A 23921-nucleotide genomic window follows, 5' to 3' on the forward strand; every position below is an offset into this window, starting at 1 on the left:
ACAATTTTATTAAAAATTGTTATTACAACTGTAAGAAAGTAAAAAGAAATATTATTTCATTGAAAATACAGATATTGCCTATAAGCCTTAATTTCGTTATTCTCTCAAAGGTTTCCTTCAGAATAAGTTGGAAAAGGTAAATTGATATTCTACGGTGAATTTCAGACCATAAAGGAAACCGAATTCTTTACAAATAGACAAACTAGACGTTTCAAAAGTACTTGTAAACCAAGCCGACTTAAAATAAATCAATTTATACTATAATTTAAATTAGATTTTAAAAATGATAATAAATGAATAATTAAAAAATAACCAAAATTGCATGTATTTTTTGCTAATATGCTTTCCATGCTGGGTAGTGTACAAATTATTATTAACACATCTATCAATTAGTCATAAAAATATATTTAAATTAATAAAAAAATTTAAACATATACGAGTACATTCTTTACTTAAACAAAAAGTCGAGTTTTTACTTTCGATTCGATGAAAGTTCTAGAACTGCATTCTAAATTACAAGTGTCCTATTATCGAATACGGAGGTCGGCAAGTAAAAATTTCACAAATGTTTAGTGCCATTTTGATAAAGCATTTTACAGTAACATACTGTTAGATTTCATGAAAGGAAGATCTCTAATTTATAAGAAAATTAAAATTCATTTATTTCAATCAGGCTTATTTTACGAGCACTTTTAAAACGTCAAGTTAAGTCATGATTTAATGAAAAAAAAAGAATGGTGGCAAGTAAAGTCGAAAACTTAAAACTAAAATTACGAGGGTTCCAAACGCACTTTGGTCCGAGAAGAAGACGAGAAAAAGTAACAAACACAGCTAATAACGTATAAAATACGGTAGCTTCGACAATGCAAGTTGAACTACGAACATCAGCTTATTCTCTATAGAGGTATTCCAGGGTCAAAGCGGTGAAAAGGCAGCCGACCCTAAACCGTTTATCAAGGAAATTTATCGCTCACGGAAAGATTCTATTTTATCTTCACGAGAAATGTCGACGTTGCTTACGTATATCGTATGGTTGCTTACGTAGGTTCGTAGATATTCATAACTGAAAACTTTATCTATCATTGACTTTTAAACCAGCACGGCTAATCTCTAACAATGTTTTGTATAACTCGCAAATGCGAGTTTCGAATTTACCTTTTTCGCACTGTCTAACACGATACTATAGAATGAGAAAGATAGAGGTGAATTCGAAACTCGCACTTGCGAGTTATACAAAGTATTGTTACAGAATAGCTGTTCGGTACATTTATATAAAAGCTGTTACCACAACAGACGATCGATTGCTTCTACTCAACTGAAACTTTTTGGCTGGTGGAGCCTTCGGCCGTGGCTAGTTACCACCCTATCGGCAAAGACGTAAGCAATTTAACGTTCCGGTACGATGTCGTGTAGAAACCAAAAGGGGTGAGGATTTTCATCCTACTCCTAACAAGTTAGCCCACTTCCATCTTAGATTGCATCATCACTTAGCATCAGGTGAAAATTTGGTCAAAGGCTAACTTATAGAATGTAGACAATAAAAAAAGTGTCTGAAAAACTATATACATCCCCTACTTTAAGGATCGGGGAGTTTTTACAATTAGTCATTATGGTACAACTGATTGATTGAATAAATTAATTTTTTTAAAACTAATTTTCCATCTCGATGAGAATAAAGTAAAGTAGGTAGGTAAATTTTTTAAATTTTTCAACACCATTTTAAATGACGTAGGTTTATATACTAAAATCAGTAATAAAAATTTTTAAAACACTCATTAAGCAGTATTTATCTATAGTTTTAAACAATATATACAACACAATTTAAACTATTTTACTTCATAAAAAATACATGAAATTGTTTGAAGTTACTATTGTATATTCATGACTGTAAATACTACGAGCTTCCTTCATAGATTAGGAGCGTAAGCATAACGCCTCAGCGACCTTTATTACCCTTGATATAAGCTTTGGTCGGGTTGCTATAATAAATAAATGGTTCCGTAAATTAGATAAGATAAATAAAATAATTTACGAAATCAAAATAAATTTCTAAAGAGAAACAGCACCTACCTACCTTTTTTAAGGTTAAGTTTATGCAGGCCATTTTTTATTTCATTTAAAAGTTATTTATTACGGTAAAAGAACACTTTATGGAGTATCGTCTAATATCTCATATATTTTTTATTTGTATTGATGGTTAGATAATATGTACAATCACAAACCATGAAAAATGTTTTTTTTTTTATTTTTATAAAAAGGGCTGTCTGTGCGGTCAGTTCTTTAAAATTTAAATAACATACCTACAGCTTATGTTGCCTAGAAGCTTTACTGATAGTTTGAACCACAGTTAAACCACTAGCTATGTAGATGATAATATTGGAGGTATTTTGAACATTTCAGACAATATACTTAATCTATATAAAGCTGAAGTGTTTGTTTGTTTGATTGAACACGCTAATCTCAGGAACTACTGGTCCGATTTGAAAAATTCTTTCAGTATTAGATAGCCCGTTTATCGAGGAAGGAATATATTATCCCCATATTCCTACGGAAACGGGAACCACGCGAGTGAAACTGCGCGGAGTCAGCTAGTAGTCTTATAAAGGTGAAAGTTCGTGTAAGTGTAAGTGTGTATGTTTCTTCCTCCTATGCGTTGCGGCTACTGAAGGGATTTGGCTGAAATTTGGAATGGTAATAGATTTTACTTTGGATTAACACAAAGGCAACTTTTCATCCTGGAAAAGGTTCCTGCGGGTATTGTGAAAAACTAAATTCACGCGGTCGAAGAAGCATGCGTCCGCTAGTAAACAATGAATATTAAATCACTAACAAACAATAGTCACGGTGAAATTAATTGAGTACCTACTCTCTCCAAGCATAATTTGGAAACAAAACAATGTTAGGCTCGAGGCCCTGACGCCTTGTCCCAAACTTCTTCGAAGATCTTATCGAACAAATCCTTTGTGCCATAAAAGCTTCCATCACATAAATGAAAACTTAAATTAGTCCGAAATACCACCATCAAAAGCTTTATACAGCCATCTGGATTCCCGCTTTTATTTAAGTTATTCTAAATACGAACTGTCTGAACAATGCTAAATTTGAAAGTATAATTGTTTACAGATACTTTAAAAGAATTTTAGCTAACTTAATGTTTAAATTATATAAAAGCTGTGTTCAGTAATCTCTGTTATCTGAAAATGTAATTTTTTAATAAAATTATTTTCGAAAGCTTTATAATATTGAGATATGAAGATTTTTCTCTACTACAATGAGACGAATACCTGAGCATGGATCCATGGATTTACCGTGCGGGTGCTGGTTTTATCGCGTGATAGAGAAAAAAACTCCTGGAATTGTGACCAAAGGATGTAGGGTTAAGGAATTCCTTGACTATCGAATAACACTCCCTTCCTCCCTTAGTGTTGTTCTCTCTGTCTATGCAAATTTGGTAAAATTCTTTCAAAACTAATTTTACATCTTGATGAGAATAAAGTTAAGTATAGTATTAAGATATTTCAATACCGTTTTAAATGACGAATAAGAGCAGATTTGAATACCCGTTATAGTAAGAGGCGAATATCTTTGCATACCATGGATTCACCGTACGGGTGCCGGATCCATCGCGTAGTAGAGAGAAAAACTCCGAGCAGATTCCTGAACTTGTGACTACAGGATGTAGGGTTAAGGAATTCCTTGACGATCGATCAACACTCCCCGTTCTCTGCTCGTGTTGTTCTCCGTGCCTAGCCAAATTTGGTAAGATCCTATTAGAGCAGCTTTGGATACTCGTTCTAATATATAACTAGCTGCCCTTCTAGAGAGGCCAAGGTCTTTAAGCAAGTTATAGAGAGATTTTGCTGGTAATCCTCTCGCACCTACTTTTACGGCTCACAGACTAACTACATAGCCATTTTTAGTTAGTTCATTTGTTAGGTTATAACATTTATTTACTTTTATACTGTGGTCCTTCGGAATGTTAGTCTCCCACGGCACAGTAAGCTCTAAAAGAACCTAATCTTTTAAAAAATATGTAAATTTTGGGAGGACATCGCCATCTATTTGCAAACTTGCTTCAACGCAGCATAATCAAATGATTTTCACTGTCACAACTAGGCCACATTGCCTCGTATAACTTAGTTGAGTAAAAACAAAATGAAGTAATTTTAATATCCCGCATCTGCATTGCGGTACAGAGCACTTACTAAACGGTTTTAATATTAAAATTAAAAGCTTTTATACGAGTAAAGTGAATGGACGCATCATACCAAATAGCTTTTAAAAGCGGGACGGAGAGATGTGAGAGCTGCAAAAGTTCTAGCCTTTTTATCCCTGTATTACCTAGATATTTTCATTAATTTCTGAACGGAGTTTAATTGGATATTAATGTCGGAAAATTCTGAATTCGTGTTAAAATCGTTACTAAGTGCTTGTAAAATTTTCAAGTAGACAATTAATGCAATTACCTTATTAATTAGTGATTATATGTCATACGTGTAGTACAAGCAAACAACAGCAAATAAAATGTTTCTTTATGTTTGTCCGTCCGGGAGCTGTGATAGCCCAGAGGAAGCCGTGATAGCCTAGTGGACGACCTTTGCCTCCGATTCCAGTGGGTGTGGGTTCGAATCCGGTCCGAGGCATGCACCTCCAACTTTTTAGTATTATGCATTTTAAGAAATTAAATATCACGTGTCTCAAACGGTAAAGGAAAAACATCGTGAGGAAACTTGCATACCAGATAATTTTCTTAATTTTCTGCGTGTGTGAAGTCTGCCAATCCGCATTGGGCCAGCGTGGTGGACTATTGGCCTCTCTTTCTGAGAGGAGACTTGAGCTCGGCAGTGTGCCGAATATGGTTTGATAATGATGATGAATGATATAGTTTGTCTGATAATATTCTTCCAAGATAGAATCAAAAAACTTTCTACGTTATCATAATTGTAGAGGCAGTCAAGTGGAGTAAAATCTTGTCTAAAATTAAATGAAAGACTCTCTTAAAATTTAATTTGAACAAAAAAGAATCCGGTAAAAATTTAATAAGCCTACCTTATTTTGTTCTACAAAGAGAACTCAGAAAAGGGACTCGGGAATACGATATTGTGAGATGAGACTCTAAACGTAACAGGGAGGAAAATAAATTATGTCTCATTTATACAAGTACTTATCCAATATTTACTTTTATTAATTTTCTACCCTTGGGACCTTTATTGGATTCAAAGGCTTCGGAGGCCCGAAAGATTCATCTTAAGATAAGAAATATTTTTATAAGAAAAAATGATAAACCTGTTTAAGAAAGTCCTTAAAGACTTGGGTCTTAATATTATTAAAGAGAACTTCTTAATATATTAAGAATTATTTACTTTATTTTAAATTTACGTTTAAATATCAGATACTAACTTACACGACATTGTTGAACATTGTCAGTAACAAATTTTAATATGTAACGATTTTTTTTTTATTGTTTACAAGTTAGCCCTTGACTACAATCTCACCTGATGGTAGTGATGATGTAGTCTTAGATGGACGCGGGCTAATTTGTAAGGAGGAGGAAAATCCACACCCCTTTCGGTTTCTACATGGCATCGTACCGGAACGCTAAATCGCTTGGCGGTACGTCTTTGCCGGTAGTGTGGTAACTAGCCACGGCCGAAGCCTCCCACTAGCCAGACCTGGACCAATTAAGAAAATCTCAGTCTGCCCAGCCGGGGATCGAACCCAGGATCTCCGTTTTGTAAATCCACCGCGCATACCACTGCGCCACGGAGGCCGTAAATTTTTACATAATCAACCCCTTTCGGAACGAAAATAGCAATTGTGACGAAGTATTTGAAAATAATGTACTAATATTAAACATCTTTATATTTACTTTATTTACATCTTATAAAATGTACATGTTTTTAACTTAGATGTACAACTTTGCCTAGTTTATTTTTTTTAATGTGACCGTTAAAAGTCCATACAAAAAAATCGTTAAACATAAAAAAATAATTAGACCCGTTTTTTGGACTGCTGCAAAAAAAAAATATTTTGCAGTAGAAAAAACTAACCACCCACCCCTCGGTGACGAGTCCGATCGCTTTTACCTTTGAGCTATTGAGTATGAGTGATGTACCTAATTAGTTTTAACCTATTTTATCGTAGTTTATAGGTATAGGATGTTGGACTGGGTAAGTGGCAGCACCTGAACTGAGTTCTAACTAAAAATCAGTGCTGTATACTTATTTTAATATGAAGTATGTAACAAAATTCTGAGTCCGTGCCTTTTTATACGTTACATGATAGTAACATTACGTCAAAATAAATAACTTTCTTTCTTTTTTATTCTTTTCTATTAGTTACAATTATTAACAACGTATTCGTAAGTACAATTCTAGCTACGCCGTAGCAGTCCCAGGCGTAGAGAAAGTTTTGTAAGTAAAGCTGAAACGGATTTTCCAGATTTAATTATTTCACACAGAAAAGCCATATAACTGCACATTTTAAAGTCAAGTTTACCACTTCATACAACTTTCGTGCAAGTTCAAACCGTAACCGAAGTTCCTAGCACGTCTCACGTATCAGCATGGGACGGTCTTCACCTTACTGCCGATATAAGTACAAGTAGTCTGTAGTTTCTAGGAAAAAGATATTCATATACTGATATTACTGATGATGATGCCTCAAAGCCGATTTCGGCTATAGCGACGCTTCAGACTCCTCAAATCAGGGTAAGGAACTCGGATGTATAGTTCTCTGGTGTGCTTTCCAGTGACTAATGTACCCTATTTTGGCCTTAAAAGTGCGACTACATAGAGCACAGGTTAGCACACCATCACAGTAATTGTATGGAATTGCGACAGGTGGACGAAGCTTAAGATCATCTCGCTGCCGATCTAAGTCGAGTCGACGTTGTTGTTCAAACTCCTTTGTCTTGTCTTTCACCGTTTGTCTCCACTTTGCACGATTTGTAGTCATGTCCTCCCAACGCGAGGGATTTATATTACAACGTTTTAAGTGTCTTTTCAGAACATCTTTGTACCGAAGGTACTGGCCGCCAGACTTGCGCTTGCCATTCTGGAGTTCTGAAAAGAAGATGCGTTTAGCTACCCGCTCATCCGGCATTCGCAGGACATGCCCACACCAACGTAGTTGTCGCTTAATAAGGTAAGCCTCAATTCCATCCACACCGGCCCTTCGTAGCACTTCAGTATTGCGCACTTGATCGAGCCATCGGATCCTCATTATGCTCCTGAGACACCGAAGGTGGAAACGGTCGAGTGTGCGTATGTGATGACGATATAAGCACCACGTCTCAGCCGAATATAAAAGGTTAGGCAATACAACAGCCATATATACTGACACTTTCGTAGACAGTTTCAGGTCGTGTGAGCTGAAGACCTTGGCGTTCAGCTTACCGAATGCTGCTGCCGCCGCGCTAATTCTGCTATTGATTTCAATATCGAGATCACACTTTGTTGTTACGGTGCTCCCAAGGTATCGAAACTTATCAACTTGATTGAGAATCTTGTTGTCAAGTTGTATGGACAGGTCTTCGTGGCCCACACCATACATTACCTCTGTCTTTGTTGTGCTAACTTTAAGGCCATACTTACAGCAATAAGTATCCAAGACGGATACAAGCTGTTGTAGGCCATCTAAAGAATCTGCCACGAAGCAGAGGTCATCTGCATACATAATGTCAGTAATCATGGCGTAAGATACTTTAGTTTTTGCTTTAAGCCTAGCTGGATTAAAGAGTGCACTATCTGTCCGAAAGCGAATCCTGACACCTTCATTCACAATTTGCAAAACTTCGCGTACTACGGCTGCGAAATACAAAGCGAACATGGTGGGTGCCAGAACACACCCTTGCTTGACCCCGCACGTAACATGAAAAAAGTCCGACTGCTCGCCATCAACTGCTACACAACACGTCATATTGTCATGGAGGAGGCGCAAAAGTTTCACGAACTTCTCTGTGCAGCCCAGTTTTTCTAACAGCATCCACAACGCAGTTCTTGGTACACTATCGAAAGCCTTCTCAAGGTCTACGAAACACAAGTAGATGGATTGCCCTTGTTCTCTGCTTTTTTCTTGCAGTTGACGGACACAGAAAATAGCTTCACATGTACCACGTTCAGGCCGGAAGCCAAACTGAGTTTCTGGTAGCAAGCTTTCTGACAATGGCTTTAGGCGGTTCAAAAGCAACCTGGCAAAGATTTTACCAGGAGAAGATAAGAGAGATATACCCCGATAGGAATTGCATTCAGAGCGGTTACCTTTGTTTTTGTAGAGAGGAATAATCTGTGATGTCTTGAATGTATCTGGAACACGTTCCTCGTCCCACATACGCCCAAAAAGATTCCAGATGACTTTGTGAATCTCCTCGCCACAGTATTTTAGAAGCTCCCCTGATAAAAGGTCCGTACCCACCGCTCGACCGTTCCTTTGTTGATTAATGGCAATGACGACCTCAGACAATGACAGCGGCTCGTCCAAATTTGTAAATACGGGAAGCTGTGGCAACATTGCAATATGCTGAAGATCCACTCCTCGATCAACATTGAGCAGCGTTTTAAAATGACTTGCCCATCTGTTCAGTACCTCTTCCTTGGTCTTTAGTAGGTGGTCACCGTTGACAGTCCTCAACGGTACTCTGATGCGAGGGGTGGTACCAATCAGCCTACGAACATTGTAGTAAAACTCTCCGAACTGATTTGTATCAGAAAGCCACTGTATGTGACGTGCTCTGTCCTGCCACCATCTGTTCTTCGTTTCACGACAGAGCTTGCGCAGCTCCACACCACTCATCTTGATGTTAGCAGGTAACTCCCCTTGCCGCTTGCCTGTATGTTGTTGTAGAAGAGATCGGTGCCTACTAATAGCAGCCTTTAGGCATTCATCATTTACGTCAAACCAGTCTATGTTCTTAGCCGCTTTACGCCCTATTATGGATTCAGCTGTGTCCAGAAGGTGAGAGGAGAAGATCGTCCAATCAATACCTACAGTATCTGATCCGAGTATTGGAAACGTTTGTTCCAGGGATTGCCGATACTCCTCTCTCACTCCTGGGTTTCTAAGCTTTTCTAAATCCAAACGTAAGGACTTAGCGTTGCAAGATCTTCGAGGAGCACGTAAACAGAGCTTCAATTTAGTAATAACCAGGCGGTGGTCAGTCCAGCAGTGCGCACTACGCATTACGCGCGTGATTTGCACTTGGGATAGATCGCGATGTCTTACTATTGCATAGTCAATTAGATGCCAGTGCTTGGATCTTGGGTGCATCCAAGTTGTTTTATACTTGGCAGCTAACCGAAACATGGTATTAGTAATTGCTAGGTCGAATTCAGCACAGAAACTTAGTAACAGTTGGCCGTTACTATTTATGTTACCAACACCATGTCTTCCTAGCACTTTCGGCCACACTGTATAATCTTTCCCCACTCTGGCGTTGAAGTCCCCTAGAATTATCATTTGCTCTCTAGAGCGGATACTTTGGACATAGCGAGTTAAGTCCTCATAGAATTTTTCCCTAATCTCAATAGGTTTGTCAAGCGTAGGTGCATATACACTGATGATATTCAGAAAGTTGTCATTTTCTAAGTGAAGGCGCAGAGTGCTCATGCGATCAGATATATGTATGGGGTACTCCCAGAGGCGCTTTACTAAGTTATTCCTAATAGCAAACCCTACGCCTGACCTTCTTGTTTCAGTCTCCGGAGTGCCTTTCCAAAAGAAAGTATAACCACCACCATGCTCCGTTAACTCTCCTTCATCAGGAAGATGCGTTTCACTGATAGCAGCCACATCTATGTCAAAGCGGCGGAGCTCTCGAGCTACGATAGCCGTCTTTCTTTCAGGACAGGCATTATTATCGTGATCAAGAAGCGTACGGACATTCCATGCGCCTAAGGTTATGCTAGAAGTTATAGATCTATTGTTACGTTTGTAGCGTCGACCACGATATTTCAGATGTAGAGGCAGCCGTGGTTACTACCTTCCCTATATAGTGGAGTGAGCATTTGTTTGGAGCACCTTTTCTAGCTCCCTCCCTGGCGGCGCAGGGAAAGCAGTGCCTCCCTAAATAGGGCTGCTTTGTCACCCCGGGTGTTGCCGAGTTCACACTGTCACCCCAAGCGCAGTGCAAAAGCGACCACGGTGCATCACACACCCCCGGAGCCGCCTGTGTGTAGGCATCAGACAAAATCCAGTAAACATCATACCGAACTTCTCTACTTCAACCCATCGCCACAGGACTTAATTTAATCGGAGTCCAAATTTCGGAAGCAGTCAGGTGCGCAGGATATATTAGGGTGCAGCAGTGTTTGCGCAGGACACAGATGCACACACTCGTCTTCACTTCTCTGGGTCCAGTGGAACGGAAATCCGCTACGATTGGAGAGAAGATCAGATGTCGTGTCTGGCCGACGGTTTCTATCGCCCTCTACCGCCGCCCTAGGCCATCCACCTTGCCTTGCTGCCTCGCCGAGTCCGCCAATTCCGTTGCATGTCTGCGTTGGGTTGCCTTTCTCGCCAGGGCAGACTTTATGCACTTTTGCGGGAGGGATCCGCTGAAAGCCTTTCACTGAAGTGTCAGGCCCCCTCTTCCAGGTTTAGCCCGCGAATCAGCGCGGTTTACCGGGGTGTGGCCGCCGCGTGCAATACGGCTGCTTGGAGCCACTGGAGAGAGTTTGTGGGGTATCAACGCATTTAACTTGACCATATCGTTTAATACTTGTAGATATAAACCGACTGACAATACAGGCGCTAATACTCCACTACACCCCAACTGATATTACTATACATGCATTATGTATAGTAATATCAGGTATACAAGTAGGTAGGTATAGAAAAGACAAAAACAATGTTGTGAAATCAAAGAAGGTTCTTAATTCTCAAAATCATCTATATGTTTATGGCAGATCTATAAAATTATGATAGGATCAGGTTTAGATCACGATGTTGGCCCTCATTTTTTAAATAAATAGACTTATTTTTTTAAGCAATGAAGTGCAACATCGTGACTAAATTCTGAGACTATTTTAAAATTGCATGAAGGCTATTGTACTTTTAACATACTGCTAATGCTAGTAGCTATATCGAGTTCCGAGTGTATCGGTAATGGTCGCGCGACTAACCAATGCAATGAAATTCCCTGGACTTGGGGGCCGAAGATGATGGTACCCGAAGGCATAAGCATAATATATAGGCAGAACGAAGAGCTTCTCTGCTTTGAGATGACAAGAGGGTTAACGGGTTCTTTGACGTCCTGGCTTAGAATACCACTAAGTTAAACTTTTTACTAAAGAATGTCGGAATAAAGAATTGTTCAATATTCCATAGTCTGACTCAGGACGCTTATCCATAGATTATATTATAGTGTAGGGTAGCTTATAGCTAATATATCGCTAAATATCGCTAATCACCGAAAGCTTTTAATGTAATGAAATCAGACAACATCAGCAGATATCGAAATTAGAGTGTATTGGTAGGCTTGGCAAGTGTAATTAATGTGTTATCGGCATATGCCCATTTACTGTGTTTGTTCTACTTACTACACATTAATCAAATGATTTTAACTATGTATTAAATTATAATTTACGATGTGTTAGGGAGATATATTTTGTATATTATTATGTCATGCATTCAATTTAAATTTTATATACTTTATGATATCAGTAAAGTTTTGGTGATATTTCTCAATAATTTAATTGGAAATCATATTCTTAGAAAAATGTTGAATTTGCAAGTGGAAGAACATAAGAGAGGAAGGCCAAAGAAGAGATGCTTGCAGTGGCTGAAAGAGGACATATTGTGTGCAAAGAGAGTGGATGATGAGTTGACAAGTTTTTTTTTATTTATAAGGAATAAGCTCGCGCTTGACCACGATTTCACCTGATGGTAAGTGTAGATATGGCCTAAGGTGATACGCGCTTGCCTAGAAGATGCCTATTCACTCTCATCTTAAAGATGCCCAAATTGTACGAATTAGGAAATACTGTCTTTGGGAGAGAGTTACATACCCTAGCCATAAGTGGGATAAGGGAAATGAGATGATGATGATGAATTTAAAAAGCTGTCCTTACATGACACTTTTGAACGGTTTATTCCAACAATAATGGCGAACAATTAATATTGTGTTTATTATGTAAAATTCTGAGCGAACCAAACTCTTCATTCGTAACATGTTACGGGATGATAAACGTGTATTTACACTCCCTTATAACAACTAAGTCACCATAGACTACACAGTCTGTGTGCCCTGAGGCATAACTCGTCAGAAAACGCTCGTTATGAAGCTGTCTGGACGACGTTTATCTACCTTGAATATACAAAACCTTTGCGATACCCCGAGCGTAATAGTAAACTTTTCATGCCACCAAAATAAGCGGCAGACACTGCCGTACAGTTTTTGCGTTGTTTTGCAGTAATGTGTCCGAGTTAAAATGAACCCTTTTTGTATGAGGTACAAAGGTCTTTTTTAATGCGAGACCTTCATTAAGCCTTTTAAGAGGAATATCGTGTCTGTTTCCGGAGTTAAACTTTATGGTAAGTTGTTAGTAAAGAAAACTTCTTTTACTAACTTGTTACATTGTGTGGTTCTGAAATTTAACATCATGTTAAAACTAAAATAAAATCTTGCTTTTTAATTACCTACTTATTTATATCCATTAAAGGACATGTCCCAATTTTGTATGGAGGCTGGGCCTTTAGTCAACTAAGCAGAACAAATTATTTTTAACATAAAATACAGGGCTTAAAAAACCCAAAACAAAAAATTTTGGAACCCGCGTTTTTTGCTCAATCTGCGGATTGGCAGAGTTCACGCACGCAGAGAATTAAGAAAATTCTCTCTTATGCAGGTTTCCTCATGATGTTTACCTTCACCGTTTGAGACACGTGATATTTAATTTCTTAAAAAATGCACACAACTGAAAAGTTGGAGGTGTATCCCCCGGACTGGATTCGAACTCACACTCTCCGAAACCGAAGGCAGAGGTCATATCCACTGGGCTATCACGAAAGGTATAATATGGGATTGAAAGGTATAATATTATAAGCTAACCTAAAAGGGTTATTCGTATAATTAGACACAAAGCATAGGGAAGTATTTGCCAGCGCTTTGTTCGTTATAGAACAAAGCCGTGTCAAATACTTCCTACATTCCTTAGGGAAGATGTATTTAAACTTGTCTTTGTGAATAACTGCTAAAGAAAGAACAATAGTACTAATTGCAGGACTAAACGCTCGTTATGCGACAGCTTGTGTAACTTGAGGCGTAAGTATGACGTCAGAAATTTTTTTTGCCACGTTCTCGAACTTCCCCTTAGAGAGCGAAAATAAAACTAAAGAAGATGGGAAATAAAGTATTTTTGATATTTTATATTCTTTGATCCTTGGTCATCATATTCCATTTAAATTTTTCAAAATGTAATGTAAGTAGGGCAGATAGAGCTTAACGCTAGACTATCGAAATGAAAACAGGAGCTTAAGGCCCATATAGAAAATAGAAAATACGAATATCCAAAACAGAATTGGAGAGAGCTAGTCGTTTTATGCCGAGCTTACTAACGTAGCGAAGTCTCGTTATATTGCCAAAGGTATTTAAAAATTCGACGTAACGTAGCAGCAAAAAGAAAAAGTTGATTGCAAAACTCAATACACTTATTTAACGAGTTGACTCGAACCAAAATAGTGACGTTCTTTGTGAACACCAGCTCTTACAAGATTGAAGAGCTGTTAGAAGTTTATAATGTTCATAGTTCAAGTAATACTTTTATCCCAGTAAAGTGCACTGTATCCAAATTTTTTTTTCATTATTTGTTAGGGAGAGGTTCCATTTTATAGGGTAAATTTTTATCTCTCATTTATTTATTTACCTTTTTTTTAATTTTTAAAAATATAAATATAAAAATATAATACATGTAATACAAAAGACTATTAAAACCAAAAAATATTTAGACATAAAATAAGTTTAAAAATAAATTTACTAACATTTTATTATTTAAATGGACTCTTGACGCAATTAGAATGTCTAAAATCTATATAAATGATATGTCTGTGTATCTGCTTCCTATACAAGTAACTAATTAACAATCACGCAGCAACTCGGACCTCATCAATCAATCAAATCAATATGGACACAATTTAAAAAGATTATTAAAATTATTTTAGCTATATTAGTTAAGATGGAAAAATGGAATGGAAAAAAAAAATTAAGATGGAATAATTTTTTTTAAAGTTTATAAATTATAAATTTTAAAGTTTATAATTTATAAACTTTAAAAAAAATTATCAAATTTTATAAGAACAATTCAAAACATTCAAGTAAACTGCTTGGTGGAAACGAAAATTTTATTCATAAGTATTTGCCAAGATTAAATATCTATGAACATTTTAGACAATAGCTGTAATTCACAAAAATGTTTCATAAGAATACTTACATTGAATGAAACATCACGATAATTGGGTGATTTCTGTAATAGTCCACAATTATATCGAGAATAATAGCATTGTTGGGCATAACGAGAACATTTAAGAAAGCAATTCGCCATTGTTCACAAAAATGGGGCAGCTGCTAGAGCGTAGGGTCAAGACAAGCACTTTTATACAATGTTTAATTTGCAGTAATTTGATTTTATATAAAATAGTAGGGCCTACTCGGTAATTAGTATTGTTATAGTACGAGAACCGGCATGAGGAAAATATACCCTCATTTGTTATTTATTTGGGATCATACTAATATTATAAAGGTGAAAGTTTGTATGCAAGTGTAGTGTATCTGTAAGGGTGTATGTTTGTTCCTCCTTTACGCTGCGGCTACTGAAGCGATATGGCCGAAATTTTAAATGGAAATAGATTTTTTAATTTTAAATGGAAATAGATTTTCTAATTACTTTAGATTAACACATTGTACTTTACTTTTTAAGCCGGAAGAATCCATCCTAGGCATTTGTGAAAAACTGAATTCGACACGGACGAACTCTCGGGCGTCTGCTAGTAAGAAATTAATAATGCAGGTAGGTTGCCTAGTTAAGTTGTAAAATAAATGACAGATGAGGGTATATATTCCTTATGCCGGATCTTAGATGATTAATCTTTTAGAGTTTTTAAAGTGATTGTCGTTAAGCGTGCGAGCTTTACGAATATTTTTTTAAGATAGAAGAAAGAATAAAGAGTTAAAGGATAAGAAACTACTTGTAATAATTCAGTTTCCACGAAAGTTTGTAGTTAATTGTAGATTTATTGCTTAGACGCATAGTATTAAATTATCTAAGTACACTTAATATGTCGACTTAATAATCCACTTAAATATTTTTCTTTTTTTTACGATTATCTCTACATGCGGTTTTATAAAGAATTTGAAAACGAAATAAATTATTATTAAAGATACTTTAAAAATATATAACGACCCACATTTGTAATATTGAATTTGGCTCCCATTTTACATTTATGTTTGGATAGGATATTTTTACGTAAAATATTCCAATTTCATATAACCTCGGTTGACTTAATCCTTCGAAAGGCACCAAGTTATTGAATAACCCAGCTGAACTTTTGAATTACTATTCAACTGAACTACCTAACTAAACCACTTTTGGATTTAATTTCTTTTTAAATATGGCGATATAAATACCTACCTACGTTATTATAAAAAAAAACATGACCGAATATAACAAGTTATGTAAAAGTTGTAAGCATTCAAAACGAAACAAAAGCCGAATACTGCTTCAAGCTTTGTTACGTTGGATTCTTGAAAAGATCTCGCCAAACAAATCCTTTGTAACGTAAAACGCCTCCATCCCCTAAATGAAAACTTAAATTAGGCTCAAAAGGCGCCGCCGAGAGATTTATTCTCCGATCAGGAATTCCATAACTTCGGTAAGTTATGTTCCGAGAAAACTTCTTCGGGGATAATATTTTACAGATATTGAACATAGCTTATAGAACTTTTGACTTAGTTAAAAATTATAGCGTATATAATAAATAAATAATAATTAATAAACGGTTTATAAATCACTCACATTCATTGTAAATTTATATCGTTCGGTGTACCGCAACATATTCAAATAGGTATACCACTGATTATACTTACTGTTCATTTTAAATTTCATGTTAATTAAAAAATTTAATTAATAACAAATCATATGCAGCTGCCAAAATGTCTGTTATTTTGTTTTTATGGTGTTAAACTATTTTAAATTTCGGACACATACGAGTACTCGTATACCTATTTTATAGTTAGAGCTGTAGTTGTGTTCTTGTGTCTGAGATCATCCTGGGATGTAAGTTTAACGATTAGTATAGACAAAAGATAAGAGAGCTCAGAGTCACACAGCGTCCGATGGAACGAGCTATGTTAGAAGTATCTCTGCGTGATCGAATCAGAAGTGAGGAGATCCGCAGAAAAACCAAAATCACCGACATAGCTCAACGAGTTGCAAAGCAAAAGTCCCGAAGTGTTGGAATGGCGACCGCACTAGTAAGCGCAGTGTGGACCCCCCACCAGCTGGACTGACGACATTAAGCGAGTCGCAGAAATTCGCTGGATGCAGGTGGCTCAGTATCGTGATGTTTGGAAGGCCCTACAATAGGCTTATGGCCTGCAGTGGACGTCCATCGGCTGATATGATGATAATGATGATGATGATAATGATGATGATGATGATGACGATGATGATGATGATGATGATGATGATGATGATGATGATGATGATGATAGACAAAAGAAGATCGGTAGTATAGTATATTTTAAACATAATCCAAGATTAAGTTAGGTACTCATAGATATAGATAATTCAGCGAAATACGAAGTATACATCAATCATATGTAATCGAAGTATACATATATATATCATTCAAAAGCTTAAATGTTAACGTAGCTAAGTATAAAGTAAAACAACTTTACGAAAGCAGTATTCGTTTGTTATCTATATGACACCGAATCAAACTACAAAATACCCTGAAACATGTTCATCGAACGCGATACATCAGACTAATTACAAGATCCAAAGATAACACCCATATAGTCGCTTTGCCTCCATTTTTTTTTTATTTAGCTAGAACTCACGGCTGAACGGAAAATTTTCAAATTAAAAACAAACATCATTGAGCTCTACCCGTATACAAATAGGCGTATTCATGTGGTGGGCTGTGCACGTTTACTAAACGTTTTAACGTCAAAATTAAAAGCTTTTGAACGAGTAAAGTGAATGAGAGCATGATACCGCGTGGATTTTAAAAGGTTGAATGCATTGGACGAAATGTTAGGGCTATTTAAATATTTGTAGTAGTGTTTCCTCGTATAACATCAAGATAGAACGTCTTTTAATAAAGAGAGAAATAAAATGATATTATTAAATAGACTTGGGAATTAATGTGGATTAAAAAATTGCGACATTTCCTATATTTGCGACTAAAAGTTTCGATAATCGCGGATCTGACTGCCGAAATTGACGAAAAATCTGCAAATGTAAACTTTAACTTGCAAATATTGCCAAAATTAAGGTTAAGGAGTACTGTTAAAATATTTTGCGTCAATCTATTTTCGGAGAATACCCTTAAAAGTCTGGTGTTTTATAAGTTCATTTTTCTCTTTTTATCAGGTCTGCGACGAAGTTACTTCGCCCCCATTGCTTACATTATTCAAGTACCTTCTGAACAGTTCAGTTTTATACAACTTTTGTGAAAATTGCCGCTTCAACTTTGGATATCAACTTTTCGAATCTACTTTGTCTCGACATCCAACCTCTTGACAACTTAGACCGTCGGTAATTATTTTTTCTTTAGAATTATTTACTTCGAGTTTAGGGCTAATTTTTCGTTTATTTTTAAAACAACACTGTTGAAGTTATGTAATATAATACTGAAGCAATAAAAGGAATTCCTTTAAATGTCTAAGTACCGAGCGATTTATTTTATGGCTCAAAAGTTCATTCCTTCGTGCTTTCTTTGATCTTTTATTCTTTCTGCAAATGGCGATAAAATATGTTTTCTTTGAACAAAACGTTTCATCAAAAGGAGCAAATATTAGATTTTTAAATAAAATGGCTTTACGATTTTCACGGTAATCTCGGTGAATGAACTTTTATCTTTTAAAATAGCTTGAGATTATGTCAATGTAAACAGCTGCAGGGTTTCTTTTATCTGATGTATGAAAACCATTAGATGAACGCACCCAAAGCATAGATACTAATCAGGATTTACTTGAATATTAAAATATCGTCTAAGTTAGCTCGATATCATCTTAGACTGAATCATCACTTGACGTGAAAGTCAGTGGCGTAGCGTGTCTTGGAAGGGCCCAGTATAAAAAAATTAGTTGGGAGCCCAAATGAAGGGAAATTTCTCACAAATAAACAAAAATGCTTGTCTTAAATAAATTTGACAGTGACTTAACCTTCAAGTATGTTGGTTGTTTCCAACAATAGTAGACAAACAACATACTCGTAGGTTAAGTCACTGTCAAATTTATTATGCAAGCATTTTTGTTTTTTTGGCATGGCACCTATCTGTCACTGTAATAAATCTAGTGGCTGTTTATATCCCATTGGCAAGAACGGAATTTATTTTTACGACCCGTGGTATAAGCAAAAAAACCAAAGTAAATTTAAATTTTTTGAATTATTGATACTTAAGTATTTGTGACAAAGAATAATCACTAAAAAAAACATCACCGTATGAATGAATACTAAGCTATCCCACTTCTGAACGGTACAAGTTCAGTCAGACTGATGATATTCACAGTTGGTCTTCAATATAATATATCATCAAGACTACTGAGAAACACTACTACACTAGTACAATAACTTGACACCGGTTAGTTATGGTACGTCAGATCGCAGTACAAGATAGTTTGACATGAAACTTCTACCAAGTTACATCTCTATAAGTAGTACTGAAGTTCCACACGAGTGATGGCCAGTGATTATTTATTAACCACCAACTTACGTTCCCAGAACGCACCTATCCCACTTCTGAACTGTATAGTTCAGAAGTGGGATAGCTGGGAAGTTCAGTGAGACTTGAAATGATATTCACAGTTGGTCTTCAATGTAATATATCATCAACACTACTGAGAAACACTACTACACTAGTACAATAACTTAACACCGGTTAGTTATGGTACGTCAGATCTCAGTACAAGATAGTTTGACATGAAACTTCTACCAAGTTACATCTCTATAAGTAGTAGGAAGTTTCACACGAGTGATAGCCAGTGATTATTTATTAACCACCAACTTACGTTCCCAGAACGCACCTATCCCACTTCTGAACTATACAGTTCAGAAGTGGGATAGCTGGGAAGTTCAGTGAGACTTGAAATGATATTCACAGTTGGTCTTCAATTTAATATATCATCAACACTACTGAGAACCACTACACTAGTACAATAACTTGACACCGGTTAGTTATGGTACGTCAGATCACAGTACAAGATAGTTTGACATGAAACTTCTACCAACTTACATCTCTATAAGTACTACTGAAGTTTCACACGAGTGATGGCCAGTGATTATTTATTAACCACCAACTTGCGTTCCCGGACCGCAGATCCCTTTGTGGAAAGATTAATAGGCGACCTCGATCAAATTGCTTATATCCATTATTGACGTCCAAATCGTGAGTGATATACTTACTTCGTCGTACATAAATAATTTGCTCATTTATGAGGAAGATATCATACGAGTATGTTCTTGGAACAATCAATGATATCTGAACATTAGGTGTAGCTAATTTATACTCTTAGTTATTTTTCGAAGGTTGATTGTTTGGAAAATAAATATTTCATGAAAATTTCTCAGACGTACCTACCCGATAAGCAAGCAAAATGTCATAAAAATCTCTTCCTTGCTTCTCAAACGGAACCACCACAAACGGAATAGTAATTTTAAAAAAAAATCTTAATTTTAAAATTAAATTTAAATTAAAAGTTATTTTGATTTTAACACAAACTTACTCGACCGGTTTGATGAGAATGAAATGGGACAAATCGGAGGTATACTCTTTCAAACAAAAAACTATTTTCAAAATTTGTTAATAAATTACGAAGTTATCAGGTAACAAACATTAAAAAAAAACCATACGCGAATTGTGAATCTTCTCCTTTTTTGAAGTCGGTTTAAAATGTTAAAACTAAAAGCGCGGCCTATTGCTGACTTACTAAATATTTTTCAAGCTATTCAGATTGGGAATTTTTTTTCACCGACCACCAAATCACTTCATTGACTGGCAGTGAATACAAAATTCGCTGAAAGCTTTTCCAATATGTTCAGGCTTCCGCTTGTCAACATTTTAGGAATTTTAACGAAACCACTATTCGTGACGTGACGTGGTTTTTGAATGCTTCCGTTTTGCTTTATTTCTGCATTCGGTATATACCTCAATAAACATAGTATTTTAGAATTTAAACTACCGTGATGGATATTCCGTAATAGCCCCTCTGCCTCCGATTCCGGAGAGTGTGGCTCCGAATCCGGTCCGGGGTATGCACCCTCATCTTTTCAGTTGTGTGCATTTTAAGAAATTAAATATTACGAGTCTCAAACGGTGGAGGAAAAACATCGTGAGGAAACCATGCGTACCATTTTCTTAATAATTCTCTGCGTGTGTGAGTCTCTCTGCCAATCCGCATTGGGCCAGCGTGCAACATTATATACGGGACGGGACTTCCACCTAAAAACAGGTGAGTAAATAACAACATTTACTAACCTGTTTATACCTGGCAACCCCACAGTTGCGCAGCCTTGAGAGCAGGCAACATATGCAGTTTTAGTTCTGTTTAGTATATTATTTTAACTAGTGCACGTTTTTGTTTTAAAATAACAGATGATGGAAGTTGATCAAAAAATTTCAATTAAAAACTAAAAATACTAAAAAAAAAATTGTTTGGCCGCAAAAAAACTAGGCTACCTATGTGCTATGAGTCAAGTTGATTATTATGCATCATTTATTTCATATCACTAATAAATAACAATTTTTTTTATTAGAAGGCTCAAAGTCACTCAGCGGGCGATGAAGCGAGCTTGGAGTTTCTCTGCGTAATCGAATCAGGAATAGAGAGATCCGCAGACGAACCAAAGTCACTGACATAGCTCAGCGAGTCGCGTAGCTGAAGTGGCAATGGGCAGGCCACATAGTTCGAAGAGCCGATGGACGTTTGGGTCCCAAGGTACTGGAATGGTGACCCCGCACCGGAAAGCGTAGTGTTGGTCGACCCGCCACTTGGTGGACCGAGGATATCAGCCACTGGATGCTGGCGGCTCGAGATCGTTGTGCTCGGAAGCCCATGCAAGAGGCCTGTGTCCAGCAGTGGACGTCTATCGGCTGTTAAGGTAAGGTAAGGGTATTATTTCTAATAACGGATCTTACACAGGCTGATTCAATCTCCTGTAAATAGGTAAACGTGTTGATTTCGATTACGATTCCTTTATGTAAAATTTTACGTTTTGATACTTTAATATGTTTATGAATTAATGAATCGAGTTTAATTTTTTTTTTCAAACAAAATACAGAATTATTTCACCGTCTGCAAAAATATAGCCGAGACTAACCCGAAAGCTTTTCACAGACCTTCCAATTTGGCGTGAATTCACGTGCCGTTTATATTTGAATAAAACCATCAATAGTCAACACGGGTACAATCACTTTCGAATACAGCTGCAGTGAAAATTGAAAATGCTACGGAGGTTTTAAAAGTTTTAGGTCAATTGAAATATTTAAATAATATGGAGAATAAATACATTTTAGATAACGCTGGCATTTTAGATAAATTTGGCTGGTGGGAGGCTTAGGCCGTGGCTAGTTACCACCCTACCGAAAAAGACGTACCGCCAAGCGATTTAGCGTTCCGGTACGACGTCGTGTAGAAACCGAAAGGGGTGTGGATTTTCATCCTCCTCCTAACAAGTTAGCCCGTTTCCATCTTAGATTGCATCATCACTTACCATCAAGTGAGATTGCAGTCAAGGGCTAACTTGTAAAAAAAAATCGATCTAATTTTCCTCTTTGAATGTATACTTTTAACTTTGCCAAAATTTTCTTCTACTTAATCGTCTTTTAATTAGCCGTGATAGCTCAGTGGATATGACCTCTGCCTCTGAATCCGGAGGGTGTGGGTTCGATTCCGCTCCGGGGCATGCACCTCCAACTTTTCAGTAGTGTGTATTTTAAAAATAAAATATCACAATCGGTGAAGGAAAACATCGTGAGGAAACCTGCATACCAGAGAATTATCTTAATTCTATGCATGTGTGAAGTCTGCCAATCCGCATTGGGCCAGCGTGGTGGACTATTGGCCTTACCCCTCTCATTCTGAGAGGAGACTCGAGCTCAGCAGTGAGCCGAATATGGGTTGATGACGACAAATCGTCCTTTAATACTGGGTAATTAATACTTTAGAGCCTCAATAGCTCAACGAAAAGAGCGGTCGGACTCATCACCGAGGGGTGGTGGTTCGATCCCCGCCCCGTTGGTCTATTGTCGTACCCACACCTAATACAGTCTTTACCGACTAGTTAGAGGGGAATGGGAATATTGGTCATAATTAACAGATACGGCAAATATATATATATATTTTTAATATTTAATTTTAAAATTTAAATTGAATTTTTAATTTAAAAATTAAATTGAATCCAAAACCATAGACCCCCGACGCCAAAAGAGGGATATTATAAGTTTGACGTGTCTGTCAGTCTGTCTGTGGTTCCATAGCTCTCGAATGGATGAAGCTATTTCAATTTAGTTATTTTTGTATGTAAGGTGGCTTACGGGCGAGTGCTCTTAGTTATGTTTGAAGAAAATCGGTTGAGCCGTTTAAAAGTTCTGGGGGTTGAAAGTGGGGAAGAATAACCGCATGTCTGCAAATATACTCTGGCGGGGGTCTCAAATCACAGCGCACTGAATGAGAATATTGATGAATTGATCGAGAGTGTGATTAATAATATAATGACCTTCGGGGGTTTTCAAAATTTTCAATTTTTATGACTGCAAGTATTCGCTGACCATGATTAAGTGATGAGTGTATTATCAATATTGTAATACGTTTAAATTGTTTATTAAAACAATACAAAAGTTTACTTCATAACAATTTCAGGCGAGGATATAATTTTGTTTCTTCTTTTTAACCGACTTCAAAAAGGAGGAGGTTCTCAAATTTATTGGTATTTTTATTTTATTCGTTGTAAACAACAAAACCAAAGCAATGTCTTTAGTTTTAGAACTTACTTTTTGTTTACCAGATTTTCACCATAAAAGGGAACGTCGTCTTATTCTATTACCGATGTAGGTCCATTTCATTATGAGGTATCAGAAAAGGTGCGGCTATTCCAGCGGCGTAAATATCATAGTCCAAAAGTCCACGCCTTTATTTAAACTTGCAAATAACTCAAGCGAGTCAAGCGAATTTTTCATTTTGTGAATCTGCATATCGCTCGACCATCTATCTATCTGGAGACCCAACTCATGTATCTTCTAAAATAAGGAAGATACTTGGTACGCAAATATATTCGTAACAAAGTAACAACGGAATAAATATAGTAGTATTTTTCAAGCACATGCAATGCAATGTTTAAAACATGGTTCTAAAACGATCTAATACAGAAATTAAGCTATGTAGAAGTTATAAAGTTTGAAGGCCTCCGTGGCGCAGTGGTATGCGCGGTGGATTTACAAAATGGAGGTCCTGGGTTCGATCCCCGGCTGGGCAGATTGAGATTTTCTTAATTGGTCCAGGTCTGGCTGGTGGGAGGCTTCGGCCGTGACTAGTTACCACCCTACCGGCAAAGACGTACCGCCAAGCGATTTAGCGTTCCGGTACGATGACGCGTAGAAACAGAAAGGGGTGTGGATTTTCATCCTCCTCCTAACAAGTTAGCCCGCTTCCATCTTAGACTGCATCATTGTAGTCAAGGGCTAACTTGTAAAGAACAAAAAAAATT

General features: G+C 36.9%; 1 protein-coding gene across 1 annotated transcript in view; it reads left to right on the forward strand.

Moving 5' to 3' along the window:
- Positions 1-23921, forward strand: part of LOC112056621 (uncharacterized) — an 87868-nt gene that overhangs the window by 13755 nt on the left and 50192 nt on the right. The window lies entirely within an intron of this gene.

Source organism: Bicyclus anynana, chromosome 3 (genome assembly GCF_947172395.1).
Source record: "Bicyclus anynana chromosome 3, ilBicAnyn1.1, whole genome shotgun sequence".
Lineage (NCBI taxonomy): Eukaryota > Metazoa > Arthropoda > Insecta > Lepidoptera > Nymphalidae > Bicyclus > Bicyclus anynana.